This window comes from Apis cerana, linkage group LG11 (genome assembly GCF_029169275.1).
Source record: "Apis cerana isolate GH-2021 linkage group LG11, AcerK_1.0, whole genome shotgun sequence".
NCBI classification, from domain to species: Eukaryota; Metazoa; Arthropoda; class Insecta; order Hymenoptera; family Apidae; genus Apis; species Apis cerana.
This window is the reverse complement of record NC_083862.1, coordinates 10994752-11021518: the sequence shown is the minus strand read 5'-3', so window position 1 is coordinate 11021518 and position 26767 is coordinate 10994752. Positions and strand designations below refer to the sequence as shown.

At 44.3% G+C, this 26767-nt stretch overlaps 1 protein-coding gene across 3 annotated transcripts in view; it reads left to right on the top strand.

Annotated features, from left to right (window-relative positions):
• Window positions 1-3860: 3860 nt before the first annotated feature.
• The window catches only part of LOC108001754 (transcription factor Sox-19b-like), a 106696-nt gene continuing 83789 nt past the window's right edge, over window positions 3861-26767 (top strand). For 2 of the 3 annotated variants that reach the window (XM_062081876.1, XM_062081877.1), the window contains exon 1: window positions 3861-4492. The gene's annotated coding sequence lies outside the window, so the exon portion shown is untranslated. The remainder of the gene's footprint in view (window positions 4493-26767) is intronic. The other variant, XM_062081878.1, reaches the window with a different exon arrangement.

The window sequence follows — 26767 nt, the reverse complement described above, 5'->3', positions numbered from 1 at the left end:
GGGAAAACCGGAAGCCTCTCCGGTGCGGTTCAGACTTGATTGAAAAAGACGATGTCACGTGCTCGCTCCTTACGCCACCCCTTTTTCACCGCTAATGGATGTATTTCACTTTTTAACGTACACGATGGAATATTGTGCAACGATTCGGTACCGGTGCTGCCATGGAGAATTTGCAATACTTGAATTGAAAGGTTTCTTCAGGGAATGTTTTTTATAATTTTAGAAGTCTTATAACTTCGATTTCAACTCTTTGAAATTTTCTGATGATACACTTTTCGAAAAGTAGTTTTGATCTTTTGTAATATTTCGCGCAAATCCATAGAAGAAATAAAAAGAATAGAAGAACACGACGTTAGAATACATACGTTAATACAGTGATAATCATCACAAGTGTCGCGATCAGACATATCTTGGATATATTCCGCTTTATAACAACCGTTTTGTAACTCAAGAGTTCTAATTTTTCGGATATTAATATAGAAAAGAGAGAAAGAAAAAGAGACGCATGAAAGATCGAATATTTACTAAAGTAGATACTGGACAGATTTAATCACCTTAACTTAAATAAAATAATATATAAAAGCTTGAAAATTCGTCTCCAAAAAGTTGGAACGACTAATATACACTGCCTAAAAATATTAAGGGATAAAAAGCGTTCCAAGCGAAAAGTTTACCCAAGAAAGGGTTAAGGGAACGTGTCGCATCGGATGTCTCGGCCGAGCAAAACTTTCAAAACCCCTTTTCCTATTCAAAACGAAACTCCACGAACGAGAACTTCCGAACTAAATAATTAAGAAAACCACTTAGGTGGCCCTCTGTGGTGACACCCATAAAGGGTTCGACATTTATCAAGCGGCAGGCCGCTTTGCCATCGACTCGCCGATTGTCTCGAGGCGCGTTCGAATAGAGTCGTCGAAAACGCGCGGAAAGTCGGGGGCTTTCGACGAGTTTTCGGCCTTGTTTCCACGAGAGAACGCCGTGAAAAACAAGCCTTTCCCATTTCGAACAATGGCCGTACCGCCTTATTCCCGCGTGAATTTCTCAACTTCTTCCGCGCGACTGTTCTCCAACCGGGGACAATTATTTTCGAGCCCTAGTGTCGCTTGAAAACGACAATCGAATTTATTCCGTGGCAAGAAGTTTTCCCCGGTGAAAAGGAGAAGGGGAGAGGAGAGGAGGGAGCAAACGTGGAATAATATCGAGGTATATTTTTTCCTCCCCCCTTGAAAAGTCCACATCCGCGGCCGAGAATCGCGTGAAACACAATCCGATGAATCGCTCGAATAAATTGCGGGTAAATTGCATTCAACTTGTGTCAATGCAACGCAAGACGTCGTGGTAACGTTCCAACCTTGGTCATAGATCCGCGAGAACTGCGGGGAACAATGGTCGAAATTCACCGGCCACGTTTCCACCCCAGTTTTTATCGTGCATACAAAATACCCGAGGACAAACGATTAAAAGACTTTTCATGCTTCTACAAATTGTGCAAGAAAAATAGTATTGTAACGTTCCGATATTTTCACGCTCCGTTCGTAAACCGCGCCAACGTTGCATCGCATAAAATCAGGGGAACAACGAAAACTTCTTTGCATAACCTCAAACAACGAGAAGGAGAAAATCTTTGCGAAAGAAGAGAAGGAAAAAGAAATGAGCGCATTATTTATAAATATATAAATTCGAACGGCATATACGACAGTCTACGCTATTAACTTATCGTTTTGAATAACGAAAATCGGCACACAATTAAAAAGAAAAAAAAAGAAATATTACTCGACTTGCTGTTACGCGAGCGGTAACACAATGGGTGGCATGGTTATAATAAAGATGGCTCGCAGTCAGCGGCTTCGTAAAGATTTCGCGAGCGTTTACACGCCACAAAACGATGCTTTTTCCTTCCTCACTAATTTCTTCCCGGTGCAGGGGAACCAGCCGGTTTATTCGTCCCTCGCCCAGCAATCCGTTTTTCCCTTCTGCACGAGGGCCCTCGTGCGACCATTTACGGGATATCTGCCGCGTATCAAGGAGGGCCTTTCATCCGGGGATGTCGCAGCGAGCTCTGCACGAAAGTCGGGCGATGCAATGGCCACGTCAAGTGCGTCGGGATGAATGCGAAACCCGTTCCAACCGCGTTTCTACCGACAATCAAACGCAGCATGATAATTTTCACCGGTGCCGCTCGCGATCCATACGAGGCAACCGTTGATCGGAGCGAGACAGACGCACGAGACCGTTCAAGAGAAAGACGAAGACGCCAAGGGGGAGGAGGAGGAGAAGTGAATGAGAGTCGCGCGATGCGGAGAGAAGAGAAAGGGAAAGAGAAAGGGATGGAGACGGAGGAAAGACACATTCTCTGTGGACACTCGCGGTTCTCCACTCTTTCGGGAAACGCATCATCCCTTGACCCTCGACCGCGGGGGCAGAGAAAGGAGCTCCTGAATGTAAACCTTTTAATGGCCTCTGCGCCGGGACCCTTTTGAGAATTCCGCTTGCTTTTTTTTCCTTTTTTTTTTTTTTTAGATGAATCGCGACAGAAACCGCTTATCCGCGCGTGTGTCGTGGATACAGTGTGGAAGATCAACGATGAGGTTACCGTTGGAGAGAAGATGAACCGTATCGTTTTAGAATTTGAATGGAGAATCTATTTTATGTTAAGAGAAGAAATGTATTTCTTTTTTCTTTTTACAGTTGATAGATAGAGAAAGAAGTACGCGAGAAATAATTTTCTATTTGTTATTCGATTTTTTTTTAAAAATATAAGAAAATTAACGAGGATGATGTTAGCAAGGTTATAATGTAAAATCGATAATGGATGCAATTAATAATATAGTATTACAGAAAACGAGCGTTTAGTGAAAACGGCACTATCGACGAACAGCACTGTGCCGGGATCGCCCTTTAACCGCATAAAGCTTTGAAAAAACATTCGAGGGTTCGCGCATAAATGTTTCTTTCAGCATTATCGGTGCTCGGTGAAGAAAGGGGAGAGCCGAGGTGAGCTTGGTTTCTCGGCACTTGAAAAATATCGTCGCGAGTCAAGATTCTGCCCGGGCTTTGGCATAATATGACCGAGGTTTTCGAGTGGTCCGTGGGTTCTTGCTTTCTTTCTCGCTCTTTTTTTCACCCTCCTTTATCCCTTCCATCCCGCTCGCTCTCGGCCTCCTTTTCTAATTCCTTCCTTTTTTTCGAACGCCATTATACCTCCGTTCTTACATTTTCGCGATGTCGAGTGCGTACAGGCATTGACCTTTGCCCCCACAAATGAAAACGCGAGGGGGTCCTTTTTCTCCTTTCGAGTGGGTCATACTCTATGGAGAGGTACCGTGTTCCATCGTTGTGATACCACGCTTTTGTCAGTATTACATCGAACTTTTTATTTTACAACGCTAAAGAGAGGTTGGAGAATCGTAGAGAGTACGCTTTTCAACTGGTTTCACGGCGATTTGCTATTTTATATATCGCGATCTTTGGATATACACCCCCATTCTGCGTTGCTGCATCGCGAAATGTTTCCGATTCGATTTTTTATTCGATTTTCAATGATAATCGATAGTCGTTATGTATTTAATTGCATTTCCGGTTTAATTAGAATAATGATTCGTATGAACACGTATATGAAATTATTTACATAGTTCAATAACGATTATTTTAATCGTGCAATGTTTGTTAAAAATAATTAAAAAATAAACAACTTACGTATATGTTTGAAAAATAGCTCCCATTCCGCCATCTATGTCTCATTAACAGCTAGTCGATTTCCTTTGCTTCATATACACATACACACACACACATATTATACACGTTAATATCATTCATACTTCAAATCTCTTTGAAATTCCTAATTATAAATTTCTAATGATAATTTATAAAAGTCTTCTACGATTAAAATTCAAATCAAATAACCTAACACAATTTCAATCACGTGTTATACACTCATTGACTGAAAAGGTTAACTACGCAATAAGTCATTTTCCGTGATATATACAGTTTATAATTTATTAAAATTAACTTTGATCTATCACAATCAAGAATATTTTCAAATAAAATTATACACAGAATATATTATTGTCACATTTGTATAAAGATTCAATCGAACAAGTAATTATTCACAACGACCAAGAACACCTTGTACGCGAGAACGCGAACGGACGCTTGTATCCAACTTCACACTGATCGATTCGCGCGTTCGATACTCTCGGTCGATTCGTTAACGAGAAGAAGAATCACGTTGTTCCCGCAAAGCGCTCTGAGCGGTCTCGTGAAAGTCATTAGTCCTGTGAAAGCGTACACGGAAAGAGTGTTACTTTTCTAACGCGAGTGCGGGTGACAATAATGATTAGAAGTGGCTCTCCCAATGGCAACCTCTCTCTCGAACAATAACGACGGGACGCCAGTGAATAAAGAGGCAGCCCTTGTGCAGCACCGATTTATCCATTGCGGTTAAAACCAACGCTCCACCTTCGAGATTGCGGGAGGGTATAGACATGTACTGGTAAGTACCATTGCACGCATATAATCACACGTGTATTCTTTCGTATCCGATTATATCGCATACAATCACCAGTAGCTACGCAAACCTACATTTATTTAGCAGCTGTTGCCAAAATACGTTACAATGAAAATATCGCCCCGGTGAGAAAATGCGAGCTTGACAGCAATTCTTTTGTGAGTTTTGAAACGACCTCTGGCGAGCAATCGTGTCGCGTAGCGTTATTTGAAAATGTTTAAACCTTTACTTTTCAACTAAAATTCTTTTCTCGATTTAATACGTGGATATAATAAAGTAATACGTTGTGAATTTGAATTATATAGAAAATTGAACTCGATGTAAATGTTTTGTCCTTCTGTTTCTTCAAATGATGTTTACTACGCAGAATGTTGCGTCGTATATAAACATTCGAAGAACTGTAGAGCGAGAATTTTTTCTCTCGATTTAATACGTAAATATATGAGCAATTCATTGTACACGCGAGGCATACAGAGAATTTTTTCCTTGTTTTTTTCTGTGGTATTCAAAACAAATATGTGTCATTTGGAAATTTATGAATTTCTGCTTAAGAATATACTTGTATACATAAATATATAATAAGGTGATAAAATATGAACAATAGAAACTCATTTTTTCTCTTCTTAATTACTTTACTGATCGATATATTATAATTGTCAAGAGTTATTACATAAATCCGACTTGATCTCACTCAATTAACATTACGAATATGAACTATCGTTATTATAACAATACAAAATCACGTAACTAAGAGTTTCTATTGTAAATTAATTATCATTAAGTGACACACAAATTCTTAATTACGCCAAAGTATAAAACTGACGACGCCATATTTTTCTTTGGCGCGACTTACGAATTCCTCATTCCATTCCAAATTACATAATTCGAATAATTATTCCACATCAAACTTGAAAACAACAGAATAAAAATTTTATAACAAAGAATTCAATCAACGATTGTATGGGGGGGAAATAGTGTTCCGAAAATTCGAATCGAAAAGTGTTCGCGACCGACGATGCGATTATTAATGGCTCGCGATAGACGATTAATAAAGCCGGAGGGGGAGGGGGAAAAAAAGTATTCGCCGGTAGGAAAAGCGATGGCGGGAAAAACAGCCGGTGTATTTGGCGACTAGTTGTCCATAAGCCTACACAATTTACAATAGCATTGTTCGCGACCGGCCAGGGCCACCGATGATTTATCGAAAATCGTCATTCTGTTCGGCGAAAATTCCTGACTCCCCCCTTCGGTGGTGGGGAGGGGAGAGGGGGATGCCTAACAATGAGCTGCTTGTCAACGTCGGACAAATTAATCGAATCAGTGCGCGGATTTACTGCCGTCTACCCCCCGTAACCCCTTCTCGCCCCCACTCTACCCCTTGTACACGTTCTCCAGTACCCCTCTCTTTTACTCCACCGCCAAAAAAATGTATATATATGACAGTGTGTCTCCTCGCTCGTTTGAATGCGAATAAATGGCGCTGTATGATGACGATGGGTACGGTGGTTACGGTGAATGGCTTTGGCTGGGACGGTGGGGAGGGGAGATTGAGAGAGATGGACGTAGGGGCACGCATACGCACGCGAGAAAGAGATGGAAAGAGGGAAGGGAGAAACACGCAGAGATCGTAAAAGCGTATGTTTTGTCTCCGATTGTGCGGCGATGATTGATGATGCGGTTAATGGTATTTTATTAGAGACACTTTGGAGGGTCAATAGACAACGGGCCTGGATGAATAATAACTCTGTTACGGCATTACTTATTAGGATTACTCGACGACGTTGTTTCTTCTGTCGCGATCATTAGGATGCTCCACGTCTCGGTCTGCGTCTTTATTTGTTACCGGATGGATATTGTTTGGAATTCCGTCCCGTATGAATAATTAACGCGTTCACGTGCCCCATAATCGATTGAATTTACGGTATTTTCGTAAACGTGGGAAAATTTTTTACGCAATATATTTATATTCGTAAATGATTTTTTACAAAGTTCTTATTATACTTGAAATATTTGTTTTAATATAATAATATAATATTAGATTTTAATCCTTATTTTTTTCGTTCCATTTAAACAGCATTGAAATATATAACAAATATTCCACATTTAAATAATAAATAATGAACAAATTTGGTTATTGAAATTTTAAAATCAAGATTGAATCCGTAATGAATATTTCGAGTATACCGATATTGAATATTTTGAGTATACGGATAATTAAATTCGAGTATTCGTAAATCCGAGTGAGAGCTCTACTTGTTGATTAGATTTTGTGAAAACCCTCGGGCAATAATTCTTGATGAAATTAAGTTCCTCGAGAAAGATTTTTATTTGTTTTATGATTACCAGCTATATTTACCTATCTAGGACCAAGGGAAAAATCGATTGACTATCCATAAACTTACGGTTAAGATTATAGCTTGCCGTTAATATAATAAATGTCGATTTACTGCTGTTTGACTTATTACAAGCGAGTTCGGTTTATTGGCCATTTCATCTTGAAATAGCAAGCTTATTGGGATGTCTGTACTTTGCGCGGAATTAATTAGATATCGGTAAAGAAAGGTCGGCACGCGTTTGAATCCTCACAAAATAGTTTTTTTTTTTTTATCAATATAATATATAATCTTTTCTTTTGTTTAAAAAATACTCGTTTGAATAAGATTTATATGCAAGGTTCACAAATTAAAAATTTATAAAGCGCGTATAAACATAGTTAAATATTCCGTTATACCTCTCAGCATGACAGTCCTTTGCCTTGACAATGATCTTGCAGCAATAAAATGAGTTTCCTTTCATGAATAATGTTATTAACCTTGAAGGTTTTAATGATTAAGTCGACAAAGAATATCTTTTGAATATCAAATTTTACAAAATTTTTCTATCGAATTATGTTTGAATGTTACTGGTCAGGGCTATGAATTCCATAAATAACGCGTATATTTTAGTAAATTAAGATAGAAAATAATCAGGTAGAGGAATTTAAAGGCAATAAAATATATAAATAGTATCCAATTCCAATATTTACGTTCTCGTATAATTGTTTTCTATTAAATAAGGAAATTCGTCCAGTGGCGATGAGTAGCTTACAGTCAAACCGATCAACGGATTGATTTTTACTTTTTTCATCAGATTTTAATTTCTTTTTCTTACAATATTACGTAATAATTAAACTTATTTTTTATTAAAAAAAAAAAAAAAGAAAAGTTTCAACATCTAATGAAAGAAGTGAAAATCAAAACTGTTGTAAGCTGGTCGACTTTTTCCTAATCTGATTACGCAAAAAAATAGTTATACGAATTGTGATAATTCGTACGCTCGAGTCAGTAAAGTTACGAAATTGAGAGTATAAGACCATTTCTGTTCCCGCCCCCCCTTTTTTGACCATTGACTAGACAAAGGAATTGACAAAAAACGATTAGGTTAGGTCCGAATATTATCCAAGGTCGGGATGTTTCCTTATTTACTGAATTTTTCAAATTTATGACACTTGAAGCGATCGCTGTTTAAAGAGCGACAATCCTATTTGAAAAGTGAAAGCTGTAAAATATTTATGGTGGTACGTGCCACGTTCAAAAGCCAAATAAGCTTTGAATTTCTTATGGGCAATTAATTAATTAATTTAATTAGGGAATGAAAAAGTATAGATAATTGTCTTATGATTTTTTTCCTTCTCTATAAATAAATAAAAATCGTTAGACATTAATTTATTTAAATTTGTGCCGTTAGAGGATATTGGAACGTATCATCGATAAAAATATCAACGGTGGATGTAATTAACGAGGAAGACGATGCTTTCACACGACGAAAGATCTTGCGTCATAATTACAAGAAATAAATTTATCAAAGAGGAGAAATCATTAAAACGCGAATTTCTCCGAGCCATCCTCTCGTCTCTCTTTCTCTCTCTCTCTCTCTCTGGAGTACTTTATTTCTCGTAAATATTCCCTCTCTCCCTCCTCCGATCTCTGATATATCACGTTGATTTTAATCAACGAATTATAACAGCATCACGGTGGTAACCGATCAAACGTGTCTGCTCCCCGCGCAATAAAGGACACTCTTTAACTGGAGTCAAATTATTAACACCCTTGCTCGCGATCGAACGAAACTAAATCGTACGTGATAAATCACATAACGAAAGAGGAGAGGGAGAGAGAGAGAGATAAAAAACAAAAAACAAAAAAGAAAGAAACGCGCGTGTTCGGGCACACGATTGCGTAGTTTGAGGGAAAAAAAAAAAAAAAAGGAAAAGGGAATCGGATGCTTCAAAGTATCAGAGATAGGGTAACAGATAGTCAACTTATCAGAGGCTCCCGAACGGTGAAAAAGGCCACTCGAATCGCGTGGAGGGAATGATATCGGCGATATTTCAACCGGTGCCTCTAATTAGAAAGAGGTCAGTAATTAATGCTAATTGGACGTCGTAATTATCTGCGGATTGTGCACGCCGGGTTCGTCTGCCGCAATGGCGGCTTCCACGTTTTATTTCGCGCCGTGGGTACTGACTTTCCGCGACAAAGTCGACGTTTGATCCGTGGTTTCAAAGCCGAGGGAGGCGAGAAAGGAAAAAACGGCGAGGAGAGGAAGAGAGAAGGAAAGAGAGAGAGAGAGAGAGAGAGAGAGGGAAAAAAATGGCAAAAGGTAACGCGAAATAATGAACGATATCGTTCGGCTAATATGGCGGTCGCGCGTCGACTCGGAAAATCGCTGCTTTTTAACCTCTCCCCGAACTGGCTTTGACGCACGAATTAATTTAATTAGCCGATTCTCACGATGATTTTCCAAAGCTCGTTCCCGCGTTAATATTTATTTTATATCCGTTAGTGCCGTTCCTTCAATCTCTCTCTCTCTTTCGTTTTTCGTTTTTTTATATTTATATTTCGAAGTGAGAATTTAACGTGTTACGATTTACGATAAATCGACGAGGAGTGGTTCTTAATTTTCGTAACGATTATTACGTTTTAATGGATCGAGTTTTGGGAACAAGGGATACATGGATATTCAATCCTTCGTTTTCCATTGTCGATATCCATTTTCCATGTCGATTTCCGCGATAGAGTTAACAGAAGGATTATATATTCGAATAATTATCGCATTGTATCATCTACAGTTTCTTTCATCATCGGTATATTCTCGTCATTGTCGAGAGATTTTGACGTTTTCATTACATCGAGCAACACCGATATTGGTTTATATAGTAACCAATTTTCTGAAACAATGCTATTAACATTCGCGATAATTAATCTACACATATTCTCAGAATATAACGATTGCATCGTTGTAAAATATTCTTCGTTTATCCTTTGTTATTAAATTTACGTTATATTATTTTAAATAATCGCTTAATAATTGAGAAAAGAAAATAAATGATAGAAATTTAAAATATATATAAACAATAAATTTTCCTGTTTTTTACCGCTAACATTAATACATTCATCGAAATTTTTAAATCGCTATTCGAACACCGATATCCCCCTTTTTTTATATTACTAAAAAAATTTTAATAAAAAGAAGCGATTCGTTTGATCTAATATTCGAATATTTATATAGTAAAATAAATACGTAAACAAATAAAATAAGCAATAAAGATTTACGATAGAATAAAAAATAATGAAATAATAAATAATAAAATAACAAATAATAAAATAATATATAAAAGTATATATGAAACAGTAGAAATATATAAGAGCAGAAATAATACGTGTTACACGAACGAATGTTGACATACGACTGCCGGATTTCCACTTTCCCCACTCTTGTTATTATTTCAGTCGTAATCAATCGGTCGTCGCGTCGAGTCGCGTCGTATTGCGTTGTTCGAAATGAATTCTAATAAATTTCAAGAAAAGTAAGAAATTTAATATTTTTCAAGATACGGATTATATAAAATATAATTCACTCGATCGATCACACGTTTTTTTTTAATTTCCACACGTACGAAAAAAGAAAAAGAATAAGTGTATATACAACGAACGAAGAAATCGTACGCGATATTTTTTTATTTTATTTTTTTTTTTTTTTGTAATTGAAAAACCATTAAAATTTTGTCCTCTCCCTCTTCAAACATCAATTTTTCTTTTTCTTCGTCTCAACGTATATACGAACGATTGTAACTAATTGCTATTATTCTTTCAGCAAGTATGAACACTTTCTATTTTTATTCCTCTTCTTCAAACATTGTTCGATGACGTTTGGAGCTGCATACATAATGCATCGGTCTGTCGTTTTGGCGCGACAAAAAGAGAAGAGACGCTACGTTCAATTGGAAGATAAAGGTGGGATCGTTACGGGTCATCAAAATTCTTTCGAACTGTTCCATTGACACGGGGCCAAGTGTAAATGCAGGTTTCTCGGTGTATTTGTTTGTCGAGCAACGTTCACCAGTTAGACCGGCATTGTTTGCGCACGCAGACGTATACGCTATGGAAAAGCTGTTGGCACAGGCGTTGTGTATTTTTCTATTAAAAACTAGGGACCAAAAACTTCCCTGACAGACGACAAATGTTCAATCCTCTGCTACCGTTTTCCCCGAACGCAACCTTACTTCTTTTTACCAAGAAAAAGAAACGAGAAGGTATAACGTTAACGAGATCGAAGTGGCCGATAATCAATGTTAACCGATCAAATTTACCCACGTAATTTACGCCGATTTAATCTTTTGTGGATCGTGGATTCTTCTTAAGAAACGATATTCTTTTCTTTCTCTCTCTCTCTCTCTCTCTTTTTCTTTTTATACTCGATCTCGGTGACACAGGTTGATTTTGAGAATGACACGGTTTCGACCGTGTCTCCTTTTATTCGCGATCAAATTCGTTACAGGCATTACACGGTGAGATCGTATTAAATATCGTTCTCCAACAATCCGTGAGATTAATTCGTTCGACTATATTAAGAAAAGCGTAGTTGTGTGTCCATTGTGAAGGATAAATAGAGTGGCTCCAGAGGGAGATCACGAGGCGTATCGTCGGCAGATTACGGAAACAAACGTTTCAGGGTATTATCCGAGTATAATAGGCCGTATGACATATGTACGGCGTACAGCTGCTTATGACTTTGGACCTTAGTGCCACGGGATTTATAAATCTAAATACTCGTGGGTACAAGCTCAATCTCATAAACTTTTCTACCTTCCAGGTGGAACATGTTTAATACCATTAGTATGGACAAAAGTGGAAACTCATCCTTTAATTTATTCCAACAATTAGAGAACCAAGTTAGAGTAATAACGATCGATACGTTAATATTCGTAATATCGAAGTTTTCAATCGAATTTCCCCTTTATCTCGGATATTTGGTAAATTTTTCCCCCTACTGCTGATTTTCCACCCGTTCTTAAATTTTACAGGTAAAAATAAACGACAACAGAAATTCGAATATATACCCTCCGGATATATTTTCCATCCACCTCGGGTCGCAGCATTATTCCACGAAACGCGTAACCCAAAATCTAGCAAACAAATGGAATCGCTCGCAAGCCCGTGATTCTAATACCATACATACCTACATATGTATATAATATATAAACTCGTTTTATCCCCTTAAGCGCGTTAACCAAACGCGCGTATTCGCGTCTCATTCGAATGCGCATCGATTTATATAACGAGTGAAAACAGCTTATCCTTGGTAACGATCGATACTTTATTCCCCGGGATCTGGTTGCACGCCGGTTATCACGACGAGATATTACATCGTTTCTCGAATTGCGAAACGATCGGGCCCGCGGGAACCTAATGGAACACGTGTAATTCCACGCCGTTCTCAAAAGCGATAAAGCCAGCACCGATGAGGACGCAACCGGGAATGGATAAGCAATCTTCTTAGCTGTCGTTTTGAACAGCCATGACTGTCAGTCTGGCCCACGCTCGGTTGCCTCGTAAAGTATTAGCGGACAATGCGTGACTGATTTCTCCGTGGCGAGTTCTTTTCGCCAGAGACACAGCCCTCATTAACTCTTTAACAAACCGGACTGCTAAACTTTTCTCGCGAAACCTTTTACATCTCGACCTCCTCGCAATAATGCACGTCTTCCCTCTTCGAAGAGATCTCGTATCGTTCGAACCGATAATTATATCATTGAGAGATTTGTCGATCGATCGTGTGTCTGAGGAAATATGTAGCGATCGACTCTTTTGCAACTCTTTCAATTCTAATTCAATTCAACGCTCTCTAAATTTATTCGTGTACGTTTATGAAATTTTTATTTCATCCAATCGGATGTCGTAAGGTATTTTTTTTCCATGGTTCCACGATTCCATAAATTGATTTATCGCAAGGAAGGGCGTGTATAATTCATTCGAGGGTTTGAAAAAATTTTGAACAATAAGGACACGTTTCTTCTTTTATCCTTTTATCGATTTAATATTTGATGAAAATTCGAACTCGATCAAGCTCGATCTTAGCTAGTTTTTTTTTCACGCGCGCCCAAACTCGAAGGTCTTCCCTTTGTCCTTGTGCAAACACAAGACAGGAGCTCTTCGCGTTCGCCGATCGCTAAGTGGAAGAATCATCGCGCCAGAAGGAAACCATCCGCGCGCCATACCCTGCGACGTTCTAATAGTCATTATCATTTACAAACATTATGGTGGTTGTCCCAATGGCGCTGGCTACATCATCTATTTGCATAGGTTGCAAGTGTAGAGGCTCCTCCAGTGGCTAGTGCTTTGTAAACCCATCCTAGCTAACTAGACCCCTGTGTACCTAGCGAGTGTTCCTTCGTCGCTGCGAAAGGAACTGACGCGTTGTGTCTATTTATTTGATTTCTACCAGCTTTCGTTTTTTTCGTTTTCTTTCTTCTTTTTTTTGAGCGACAAACACCGTCGATCTTTGATGATCGTTTCCGAAAAGAGAAGAATAGAGAAGAAATTACAAGTCAAAGTTGGGGTTGTTCTTTTCTCGTAGCTTGAAATTATACAAAGAGAGACCGTTTATGGAAATTTAATAACGGTTTCAATTAATTCAAGCGGGCGACGTCACAAGAAATAGCCGTCAGAAGAGCGTGAATAATTTTTGTGGGCGTCGTCGAGTGGAGAGGACAAAATTTCTCGAATTTTTCGATTCCATCCGGTTTTTCGATGGAGGGGATCCGGTGTTGGATCCCATGTCGCCGTCGCTACGTGACGAATTTTACACGTTGGTGTGAATTATATTAGAACGAATGACTTCACGATCCCTTCCAATGGCCATTAAAGGACATTTTTCGGGTAGCCGCGCAGTGTTGCAAGAAAGTTTACAGGAACAAACAAATCCTACGTGAATTACGGTATTACGGGACAAAGGAGATGCGTCACGCTCTTAACGATGTACATCAGTTTTAATCTAGGCGTAAGCCCGTCGATTATCTCCGCTTGAATCGCGGCCCATCGCCTCGTTTTCCGACGCCAAATTACGCGTCCACGCTTAACCCACCTTTCATCCTCTACATCATCACGTTCCCTCTTGTCAAAACTTGTAAACGCTTCTCGTAAAACGGAGAGGAAACACGATTACGATTATAGAATGTTAGATAAAGGAACAAACGCGCACCTCTTCCCTCTATCCTTGTTTCTCAAAGACGAGATATTTATAAGATCTCGAAACGCTTTTAGGATATATTTTCCTTGAAAATTCAACCAGCAACCGAAACACGCGTGTAAATCTCTCCCCGAGCGAACTCTCTCCGCATCGTCGAGCACACTTTTTCCAATTTGGAACCATTGGAAGGAATCGCAGTGGGCGATCGCGTTCACCGAAATTGAAACGGACTTGGCCACGACCCCGAGGATCTCGAACGAGCACCGAAAAGAGAAGAAAAAAAAGAAGAAGAGGAGGAAGAAGAAGAGAAAGAGAGAGAGAGAGAGAGAGAAAGGGGACAGGGGGATCGCGGTTTAGAACGTAAACCACGAACGTCTTCTTCGCCATAGGCGGATCAATAGGCCCTTAATATGAAATTTCGCGCGGACGTGCGGCGACTAATCCCCTCTCCTTTTCCAATCTTATGCCCTCGGCCTCCCTCACTTCTCCCTCCTTCCCCCCGTGTTCTTTTTCATTCTCTTTGTCTCTCCTCCTGGCCGGCGCGGAGAGGCCTGAAATATTCGCGAATGCATAAAGACGTGAAATATGGCCGCATGAATCAGCTGGTCTTCCTGCGGAGTGAACGGGTCCGCAGGAGGGTTTGACAATATCCTCGCGGCGGCATTCTGCGCGGATTAGCGCCTCCAGGTTTTATGGCCCATTTTGTTTATGCACAGACAGGGCAAGGTTGCTGTTCCATACATCGGCATCTTGAATTTGTGTGCGCACCGCAGCGCCTTGTGGGCGCGAGCCACCTTTGTGAGGCCACGCACGACACCGAGCTGAATTCTTTTCCAATTCGATACCTTCGATACTATGTTTGCGGCTATTCTGATTTCCTCTTCCCCTCTCTGTTAGTCGTTCACATTCCATTGGGAAAATGGAAACTCTGAAGGTTGGAATTATTCGTTGGATAGACAAGCTAAAGCTCGAAGGTTGTAGAATGATGGGAAATTTATTCTTCGATTACCTCGCGCGAACAATCGACCAGAATTTAGAATTTGAATTGAACGTTGTAGATGGAGAGAATTATCATGGATAATTTGGCGAAATAAAAATAATAGATAATTTCCTTTACATAGATTTATCCCATTCTATTTCTCTGTTTAATTCTCCTAAGGATAATCGTCGAAACTGTAACACTACTTTCTCGCGTTCTCGAATACAAAAACACGTGTATATTCTCTCGTGGAAAGAAGGGAGGGAGGGGGAGGTTGTGTATCGCGTATTCATCCACCGCGTTCAATTTTACACATGTTCAACATGTTCGGAATAATTAGAAACCGATCCGTGCCTCGGCTCGTTGAACACGGGGGCTTTGTATCGTTGTCGAGGATTGAAAAAGGAAAGAGATAGAGAGAGAGAGAGAGAGAGGAGGGGATGGGGGGAGAGAAAAAAACTATCGTTCACCGGACCCCTCCTGTTGGATTTCCAGTCGATTGAATCGCGCTGTCTTATCCCGTCGTTAGGAATCAGCGGGGAATCGCAGGGGGTGCGTTGTCGTGCGTGCACAACAAGGGGGAGGGGGCATGTGTCGCACGGTGCATCCGTCCATTGTGCCCAATTCGGGGCGATTAGGAGCCACTAAACAGTTGCTGGCCTGATCCACTCAGCTCGAGACCGAGTCGTTTCGTCTCGTCTCGTTTCGTTTCGGATCGGAACACCTCTGGCTAATCCCACGAGCGCGGATCCAGCCCCGGATAAATGAAAGAGACAGAAAGGGGAGGCACGAAATGAATAGATCGGCCGATAGATTAAACCTTTGTTTGTCGGAGTTAAAAGGAGCCGAGCAGCTCAAGAATTTCTCTCTTTTTTTTATTATTGTTCGATCGAGAAATGATTTTCTTTCTCGTTGGAAATTTAAAAAAAGGAACTGCTCGTTGGAAATTCGAATCTCAATTTCGTTGTTGATCGATCGTATATTTTCCGATGACCATCTTATTTTATTTAACGCTTGAAGAGAATGAATGCTTCTCGAAGACGAAGGTAGGAACGAAATGAAATGGATATGTAGAAATGTAGAAAGTATATTCTAAAGAGAATATTGGAGAGAGAGAGAGAGAGAGGGAAAATTAAACGGGAAGCGATAGAAAACACTCGATCTATTCGGAGGAGGAAAAGAGGAAAATGAGTAATACGGAATCGAGCATAGGAGCGATGTGTGTACGCGCGTAGATGCGTGGCTCGGCGCAATGGCGCAGGACCTCGGTGTTGGTAGGTGTACACAATCTGCGAACAATAGACGCCGAATGCGGAACAATGAAGTATACAAGCGACGTCACAATGCGGGGATCAGCGAAACAACGAGCGGTCTCACTACGGATTACAGGCAGATGCGCTTCAGTCCGCGCCAAATCCGCGCTCTGCCTACTGCACGCGATCATCCTCGTGTTTTTTTCCTTTCGTTGTACACGAGGCGTCTGCTGGATCGCGGTTACCATCGCTAATTTCCGATCTCGTACACCACCACGCTTCTCCAATAATCCTTAGAAATAACTTTTCCCCTTCCTGCTCGAGACGACGTGAAATTTCAGGCAATTTCAATTGCAATCATTCACCGTGATATTAAGAATCTTCGAAAAAGAAAAAGAAAAAGAAAGGAAAAAAATCCAAAACTGAATTGGTTCAAGCAATGACTCTCGTAACTCGAGATTTCCAACATCGATGTTAACCTGATGTTTAACCTCCCACCCCTTTCGAGTAAACACGGCATCGTCGACCCCCGAGAGCGACGTCTCCCTTAGTTTCCACAAAAAAGAAAGAAGAAAGAGAGAAGCAATAATCCAGGTCTCTCTCTCTCCCTTCTTTTCCACCCATACACCGATCGCGTTACCGATCGTGGTTGGCGCACAATGGCGGGACAATGGGCATCCTTCAAATCGGATATAATGTCGAGTAAGACGGGCCGACGGCAAACAGCAACCGGACGAAACCGTGCCGAATACTGCAAATACAGCGGGTGGGCGTTATTCCCAGTGTATCGAGAGGCGACAATGGGGGACAAACTGCATGCTTGTTCGGTCGGTAATACCTCGTTGGGTCGGCGAACAGACCCACTCCTATTGTCGATGCATCACGAGCGTATATACCCATAGACTTGCGCGCCCGTACATTTCGAGTAGATACGCGCGAACAATGGCATTAATCCGTGATTGTTGGTGGTGTGGATATTACCGGGCGGAGACCGAGGGCTGGCTCGGTCTCGCGATGGTAAATGGTGCCACCGCTGCCCGAGGTGGTTACCACCGCTTCCTGATTCCGCGGGGAGCCCACCCGCGATTCCTCCATCCTCCTCCTCTCGTTTTTTCCCTCCAAAAACACAAACTTTTCGCCCTCCCGTTCGAACAGCGATTTCTACGAGGCTATAGTTTTCCTCGAGCGTGTTTTCGATGGAGCTTGTCGAGGACGAAACGATTGCAGCAATCGGAGGATCTAAGGCGATTCGGAAACGGCGTCGTTAACGGCGAATAGGGAACCGTACGAGAGGCGCAGTGACAAGCGTCGGGGATGTCGATTTCCCTAGCTGCGGATCGAATCGCGCAATTTCCCTTTGAAGGGAGATCGGATCGGTGATTGGCGGAGAGCGAGTGAAACAGGGGAAAAATGCGAGTCATCGAATGGGATCGGCGGACGCGGTATCGGCCCGTTGCTCTCGCATAGGAACAGTGAAAAGAGGAGAGATACCATCGGTTTCCATAAAAATCCCCCAGACGTAGCGGTGACACGTAGGAAATTAAGAGATACGATTTTAAATTGGAAAAATACAGTGGGCCGGAGAAATGAGAGGGGGTGGGGGGGGGGAGGGTGAATGGGCGGTGGTAGATAGATAGTAAACGAAAAAGGGAGAGAATGTGCCGTGGTGAGGACGGGTGGCCGTCCACACACAAGAGGGTGGAGGACTCGAATGAGGGAGGGGGGAGGGCGGTCTCTGTGGTAATTAACGGTTTAAATTGGATCTCAGTTGGGCGGCTTATTGGCGATTGTCGGGTCCGAAGACGACGTAGAACAAAATTGAGAACAAAATTGCGCCGGGAGCCGGGAGAGAACGCCGATTGTACGCGAGAACGATAGAAACGGATAAGTGGTGGTACGTTGTACGTCGAAAATAGAGAGGGAGCGGAGTGGGTGAGAGGGGAAGAAAGAGAGAGGAAGAGAAAGAGAGACTCGAGCGAGCGCGGAGGAGGAGGAGGAGGAGGAGGATAGAATGATGGAAGAGGTAAGGGCGGCGTTGCTGTGTCCAGGGAGAGTTCATTGTCGAACTGTCTTGAGGGCTGTCTTTGTGGACGTGGCCCGACAAAGAAGATTCATTTAGAGAGAAAAAGAGACGGGCAACGCGACCGCCGCCGTCAAACGTCAACAACGTCGGGAATATCGATTCTATCGACGAGAATCTCGTCTCCCTCGGAGGGGGGATTTTTCAAGAAACGATTTTCGCAACGTTTAGAAACGACGACGACGGCGGCGACGACGACGACGACGAGCCTGATCTTTGGACTTCGCGAAAGAATGAACGATGGCGGTGTTAATTTTTTGCCCGAGCCCTGACTCGATCGTCACACGATGGTGAACACGTTCCGTTTTCGATGGGTTTATTCGATCGTCGGCGAAGTCATTCTTACGTTGCATAAACTTAATTGTACGGCCCTCCGCGTTTAAATTTCGTAATCTTATCCCGGACAGGTGTAGCGGAGCGATCGATTGTGCTCCGCCTCGTTTCGGGAACACGAAGCGTTTAAAAAAAGAAGAAAAAAAAGTTGACGGGTCGAAACAAGTGTGGAAACAAGCGGAGGGAAACTTCTTGAAACGTTCGCATTGTGAGACGTTCTTTTTCGAAGAATCAAGATGACCACCCACGGGCCGCGTTAAACGTAACGAATGAACGAATGAATAGCCGGCCCGTTGCTCCTTCGAGGCACGAGACAACGATTTTCTAATTACCGGTTTATCGGGAGACCAATTTCCGATAGGAGTATCCATTCCTTCCGTCCCACCCCGAGACCTCCGAACCTCTCTATCCCCCACCAAGGCCTATTCTCCTCATTCTTCCTTTTTCTCCCTGGAGCCACTGTCGGGGCTTGCAGGTTCCGTTTCGTTCGAGCCAACTCTGCGAGTATGCGACGATGACGGTGGCGAATACCACCACCACCACCCAGAAGGTGGCTCGTCGGTGGCTCGTCGAGAGGCGGAGGAGGAAGAAGAGCCGGGGGCTGGTTGTATAGGATGGATGAGTTACAATTAAACTCAATCCTATACAAGTTGTTTTTCTTTTGATCCGCCTCGCTCTCCCTCACATGACAATTCCAATTTAACCCGAACAAACCTCTCCGGCCTCTCCTCTCTCCTACCTCCTCTCCCCTACCGAATCTCCACGAGCCCCTTTCTCTCTTACCAAACGGAGAGAGCAACAACAACGGCGGACGACAACGGCGGACGAGGAGCGAGGGAGCGGAAATGGTAGAAGGGGGACGAGGAAGAGGAAGAGGAAGAGGAGGAGCAGGAGGAACGGACTTTTCGACGTTTCAATCAGACATGACCGCCGTTCGTACTCCATCCGAACCTGATACCCACCCCTTGTCCAGAAGCGGCCAGCTCGAGAGAGTACACTAGTTTGGGATGGGTTTCGGTCCGGGGTCCAGGCTCTCTCGGTTTCAGCCAATTCGTCGGCTCTCTCGAATTCAATGCATGTTTTAATGAAACACTGCTGGCCCGCTGCCCATTGTCAGCTGCATTGTTGCCTAGATGACTGGTCGATCGAAGGCCTCCGCGCTTTTGTAATCCCACCACCCTGTTCCGACTCTCCCTCTCCTCTCTCTCGCTCTCCAACTGCCGGCCACCGGCTCTCGTTTCGTTTCGAATCTATCCGGGCATCGTCATCCACGTGCGGCGGACAAGCGGCGAAGGGCGGCCGAGGCCTATATCAGCATGTTGGAGAACGTCCAAAACAACGTCCAAGAACCACCCGTTCGCTACTTCTTTCAACGGCGTACACCGGGAGTCCTCCTCTCCGCGCCTCGCGCACCTCTCCAGGCCGCCTCGTTCCGAGCCGACAAAAGGAGGGCTCTCTCGTCGCTTGTCCTACTCCTCTCGTCCTATTCCTGTCGATAGTTTTCAGTTTCGGATTTATCGCGACCTAAGCCCACCACCCTCCTCCACCACGCGTCGATTGTTGTCAGCCCCCCGGATTCGCCCGAGGGGCCGTGGACCAATGAGGACCGAACCAGAGAGAGTTCGTTCCACAGAGTTTCGGTGTGTCCTCTCTTGTCGTTTGCCCCACCCATCTCTCTCTCTCTCTCTCTCCCTCTCCCCTTCTCTCTCTCTTGATAATTTGCATCACTTCGAACTTGGAAACTTAGCCAGGAATGCGCACATTTTTTCTCCTTTTCTTTTTTCTCGTCCGCCCTTTCCTTCTCCCCTTTTGATTACCACCCATTCAAATTCAACGTAACGAAATCCGTCAATCAGCACGCGGGTACTCCCCTCCCCCCCCCCATCTCTGGGATTTCGAAGCGAAACAACACCGCATCGTCGTATACGTAGCTCTCCGACCCAGAATCGTGGAACAATGGCCGGCGCGAGATTCGCGGCCGAACCGGCGAGAATTCGAGAAACTCGATCGGGTTGCTCGTCCATACAATCAACCAAGTATTTTCAGAAAAAATCATTGGAAATTTCGGCCCCTCCCTCCTCTCCCCCTCTCAGACACTCGGCGCTCGCCCCGTGAATATATCGCGGTACATTTAATTACCCCGGTTTGTTCGTACGCATCCACCCGTCCTGTCCGATTGTCCGCCTCTCTTTTTTCCTCCCTCCCTCTCTCTTTCTTTCTCTGTCCGCTGTAAACCAATAGAATGGCGGTGAATGCCTTCGTGCTTGGATTGACGACGATAAGATACGTGGCTTTTCATCCGTGCACGGTTAGCAGCATTCACGTATGCGACTTTTTCCCCGTTTATGAACGCTGCAGCCGTCGCGGCGGCACACCACCAGACAGAGGGGTGGTTAGACGGGAGGGTGGTCATTGTGCGGCATTATCGGCCCTCGGCCCTCTCTCTCTTCTTCGGTTCTCCCTGCGTGTGCGCCACTACCAGGAAAAACCGGGACGAAAGGGACGTGGACGTGGACGTGGACGTGCGCGAGCGGGGTAAAAAGGGAAGGGAAGGGAAAAAAAAATAAAAGAGAGAAGGAAAAAGAGGGAAGAAGGGGGTGGAAGCGGTTTGTTTCGCTGACGTCGGCGGCGGTGGTGGTGGTGGATCGTGTTTCTTTTTCTGGCGGGAGGGGGAGGGAGGGTGGGGAGGGAATTTGTATTCATTGTGTCGGATGGACACCCGCGCGGCATAATAAAAATCTCGGTTCGAGGAGGAGAGATATTCTTGCGACTCACGTGCCTCTCGCAGGAATCGCGAGCGTTCGACGTTTTTTCTCTTCGGTGGCCGCGATAGGAAATGAAAAGGTGTGTTTGGTTTGGGTCAAATGGTTCTCTCTGGTACAATGGAACTTCTTTTTTTTCGCCAGACTCGAAAAAAAAAGGAAGAGGAGGAAGAATAAGAAGAATTTTCCCGAGTCGTAAAAGTCAATCCTAATCCACTTGCAAGGACAATTGGTAGCAACAATGGACCAAGGATGCAAATGTTTCCGAAAGTCAAGCTGTCCCGTTGATCTATGGGTATCCCATGTTCGCTTTCGTACAATCGACCGATCGTTTTTATGATCCTAATAGTCTTCATGAACGGAGTTATTCTTACGATCGAAAAGGGTAAAATGTTGGAGGTCAGACGGACCAACAGTCTCGCAGAATCTCGAAGAAAGGATTGGAGTTATTCCTCCCCATTGTCTTCGTCCTTTCGCATTCCTCGTCCGTCCCCCTGTCGTTTAAAAGTGAAATCTTCAAGAGTTATGGTCCCCGCCCGAGTAAAACCCGACTCGACAATTCCTTGCTCTCGGGAATACGCGTTTCTGGATCGCTAAACGCCTCCCTTATCCCCCATGCTCTTCTTTACGTCCGTTCTGTTAAATGCCCGTCCAAAGTGGATCTATGGAATTTCCGAGCGTTCGATCATTTCCAGACCAGAATGGTTTGTCCACGAGAAAAAGGGAGGGAGAGAGAGAAAATTATCCTCGCGTTCGATGCACGTTCCACGATGTTTCGTGGAAGAAGACAGAGGGAAGAGGAAAAAAGAGGAAAGGTTGGATGGATGCTGTCTCGAGGCTTCTCCGGCGAAGTGTCCGCTCACAATGGCGAAACGAGTCCTAGGTCCCGTGAAGGGATAAAGGGACATTATCCCCGGCAATAAAGAAGGTCCAGAAAAAGGAGAGTGCGCGCGAGTTGTGCGAAGCCATGTTTTTCATCCATTGTCACCAAATATAATGCCGCGTAGTCTCGGTGGCGGAATCTCTCGGCCAGGTGCTCTCGGCCTGCCCCCTTCCCAACACTCTCCCTGTCTCTCTCTCTCTCCTCCTCCCTCCCTTCATCTCGTCCTTCTCCCCGTCCTTTTCTTCCGTCAAATCAGAGAGACAGCAACACCACTGTGACCATGTCCACTCGCCGCGGGCGTCGAAAACTCCTCTCTGTCGGTATTCCTCACGCATTGTTGTCACGAAGCGACAAACAAACGACCGAGAAAAGACCTAGGCTAACAGATCAATGCGAGGATATTCTTCGAGGCGGGCCGGTTTAAAAAAAAAGGAAACCGAAAACTTTCTGCCCTGAGAGGTAGTTGGAGGGGTTGCTGTTTTCTGCAGGCTGCTATCTTCGAGCCGGTTAATTGATCGTTTCCCCATTATTATACGCACAATCGTTCGACTTAAACTCGCACCCCGGGTGGAAACGAAGTGTAAATTGCCGTTTACGGGGACAAAGTTGAATCGGCCGACTCATTCTTATTTCCTTGCGCGTATGCAGAAGAAGAATCTTGAGAATATAATATCTGAAGCAACGGGATTCTCCTCGAAACCGAGGAATGCCAGCTACCGAGTTGGTAGGATAAAAAAAAAAAAAAAGGAAAAGAAAAAAACGAGGAGCGCCGCGACGCTCGCCGAGCATCTTTTACTCGCCCTTTCTTCCCTCGGGCATTTTTCTCTCCCTCTAAACGGCAGACGCGTATATACGCTTTGGCCTCTAATTAAGTAAATGCCTGGCAGCTTGCACGCGCTGCGGTGAGAGACAATGTTTTGCAGTTTCGCGCCACCCCCTCGCCGATGCGGTGGTGCTTGCTCTCGCGCCCCACGGAGAGAAGACGCACGCACACACACGCGCGCGCGCACGTTCGTAGTCAGCCTCCGTCTCTCTCACCGATCTTCCTTCGTTATCTCGTTCCTTATTCGACTCTCGAATACGGATCCTCCCCCCTCTCTCCAGTAGTAGTCCTTCCATCCAGTCGTCGCTCTCTCGCTCCCGGGAGCCCAGTTCTCCCTGTTCCATCAGCGAGCGAGCGGGTAGCTCGCTTTAATTAAATGCTTTCAACGGGGCGATTTTCTCTCCTTTTCTCTCCTTTCTTTCTTTCTTCTTTTTTTCGAGAGAGAGAGAGAGAGAGAGAGAGCGTTGCACGACGAGCAAGGCGAGCAAGGCGTGAAAGGTGCGCAAGAATCGCAAGGTGTCAACCTAGAAAGAGAAGTTTGAAGCCCAGTGTGCGCGGCACACAGCCGGAAACAGAGAAGAAACGAACCGCGGCGACGGTTCTGGGAGACACAACGAAAGGGTGGAAGAGATAAGGGAGAGAAAGAGAGGAAGAGAGGAGAGGAGAGGAGAGTCGTGGAAAAAAGATCACAGAGAGAGCGTGAATTCCTGTGCCGCGTCTGCCTTTTTTTTCACCTTCGTTCCCGGTACTAACCCCTTCCTTTTTATCTTCGCGCCTCCGACTCTCGCTAGTCTCCTCTTTCTCGTCACTTCAACCGGCTGCCTCTGTTCAAGACGTGCAAAAAGCAGGCGAGAACCGTGTAACTCTAATTGTACGAGACCTCTGCCACTTTGTCGCCTGCATCCACCACACCTCCCGTTTTATCCCAACTCTGCTCCGCTCCCGGAAACCTGCCTGTCTCGCTCCCACCAAAATCGCCTCTTCCTCGTCGATCCTTACCTTATCGTTGATTATTTGATCAAATTTCCAACGATCAGTCCAACAGGGGATGAAAAACAAGTTCGAAAGTGATATGAAATAACTCGGGAAACGCACGACTTTGAAAATAAAGAAAGATGAAATTTTATTTTATCGACTCGAGCGATTCGACGTCTCTTCCCCATCCGGATCGCGATCTAATCTCGAGATAAAGGACAAAATTTACACCATCGAGTCGAATTTTTTACTTCGTCCTCACGAAAGAGAAAATCTCTAACGACTAATTTTCGCTCATCCATCATCCCCCTTTCTCCGGATGACCGAGAACAGTCAAACGGCGAGAGATGTGGATCCAATCATCGACCCTCCCCCCCCTCCCCCGTCTTTTTTAACTCGCCCGCTGAAAAAGAAGGGTCGCTAATTTCTCTAATTTGATCGCGGTCGGCCCACCCTCGTGCGAGTTGACACGCGAACGCGTTATCAAGGGCCGTGATTTCTCGCGCGATTCGAAATCCTCTCTCCCCTCCCCTCCTGCGGAATTTTAAAATTCGCCGCGTACGGGCGCGTAATATCGTGACGCCCGGTGACAAGAAAAGGGAAAAAGAGGAGAGAGAGAGGAGGGGAAGGAGAGACGAGTGGAGAACAGGAGCGCGCCAGACTTCAAAGGGTTGAACGCCAATTACCATGACGGGGGGAGGTTGGAATTTCGCGCCCCCTCTTGGACGGGCAAAGCGCAAAAATCGTTTCGCGCGAGCGAGAAAGGAAGGCTTGACGCGAGCCGGCATTCGCGTTTACCCGCGCGCGGACTCGGGCGTTGGCGCGGCTCGACTTATTAACTTGTTAAGCGGCCCTCGTTCGCTCCTGCGATCGTTTGTCTCTGCGTGAAACACGAGGAGTGGGTTTAATTCGTTCATCTTTGCGCAGGAGAATACCACCTTCCCTTCGCAGTCGCTCATTTTAAATATCGTTCCCTCGATGTTTGGAATTTTGTCCGAGGATCAATGAAACTTCGAAAGATAATTCGCGAGAATTTTCCTTAAGTCGTGCCTCTTGTTCATCTATTTACGACAGATCCGACCCGTTTCCTTCGGATTCAATAAATTTCCGAATTCTTCCTTCTCTGTCTCTATCGTCCAATGGATCATTCCTCCCGGAGGAGAAAATTCGTCGCTCCGCGGAGGTGAAATCTTTGATGGTTGGGGATCAGCGCTCAGCCCCTTGGCAAAGCACCGATGTCGGAGAGAGGAAGTCGGGTTTGACAAGCCGGTGACGAGTGGTTTTGCGCCTATGTGAGCCCGTAGCCACCGTTCACAGCCATAATTCGTCGTTATCGCGGAGGAACAAAGTGACGGGTTGCTCCACAAGGCGGAAGTGGCGGCCCTTTCTCTGAATGGCCTTCCCCCTGCTCCTCGCCCCTTTACCTTTACCTTTCTCCCTCTCTCTCTCTCGCTCTCTCTCTTTTTCTCTCTCCTCTCCTCTGGGGATTACGCGCAGTCGGACCAACTGGAGCGTGGGCGACGCTAATTGGCATTGAAAAAAGGTGGCGGTGACGATAGCTAAGTACCCGACCGGGACGACCCTCTGTAAATACTTGGCCGTTTAACGTTTGCACCGCTCGCGCCCATCCCCTCGCACTTTCTTCTTCTTCTTCGTGAAAAAAGAACGGCTGTCTCGGTCTCCTGGAACGCCTCCTGGATCGACGATTCCACGGACCGCGCGTCAAAGGGAGCGAGAAAAGTCTCGCGCGCGAAACTAGCGAGTAATTAATTAAAGCGACCTCGTGGAAGGAAGGGCTGAAGCCCGTTTCTCGTAGGGAGAAATCGCGCCGACAGAAGTTCAACCGTCAACTTTTCAAGAAGCAAAGATTTTTCTGGAAGGAGAAGAGATTTTTTTCATTTTTTCATTTCTCACGCAGTTTAATTTTCACATGTTTGGAAACATCTAGCTGATTTCTCATCTTTCGTTTCTCATCTTCGACAATCAATCGTCTCTATTTCTTTTCGTGAATAATAAATTCTGAGAATAATATCCGATCCTAATGTTTGCAACGCAGTCACAGTTTGTTGCAGTTGGGAGAGGAAAGAAAAGGGAGATGGTAGGTAATCAATTATAAAAATATAATTCCATCCGTGATATTGGAAATAATTAACACGGGGGGGGGGGCAGGATGGGACAGCGTCAAAGGATTGCAAACATGGCGAAGGCGAGGGTTGTTTTGTCGGGTGGCGCAATTGCCTACCGCGGTGTTGCGCGGTGGTGAAAACGGTCGGTGGTTTGGATCGTATGCCTGTTCCCTTCGAATAACGGACCGTGGAGGGAACGCGCGGAATTTTTACAACGCCTCGACTAATACCCTCTTTGAGCTCGAGTGGTATAAAACGGTGTAATTAGCGCGAATCAACGGTGACCGGGCTCGAAGGCCTTGCCTTCTCCCTCGCCACCACCATCTCTGCATCCCTTTCTCCTCCCCTCGCTTTCCCTACGCCTCCGAAACGAGATTTACACGAGATTCTTGTGTCGATTAAATAGGCCCCCCGCCCTCGTTTCCAAAAATTTTCTTAACGAAAGATTTTTTTTTATTAAGTTTGATTTAATAGTTAATTCGTTCGCACTTTTACTTTTTGCAAAAATCAAAAGAAGGTAACACAATTTGAGAAGA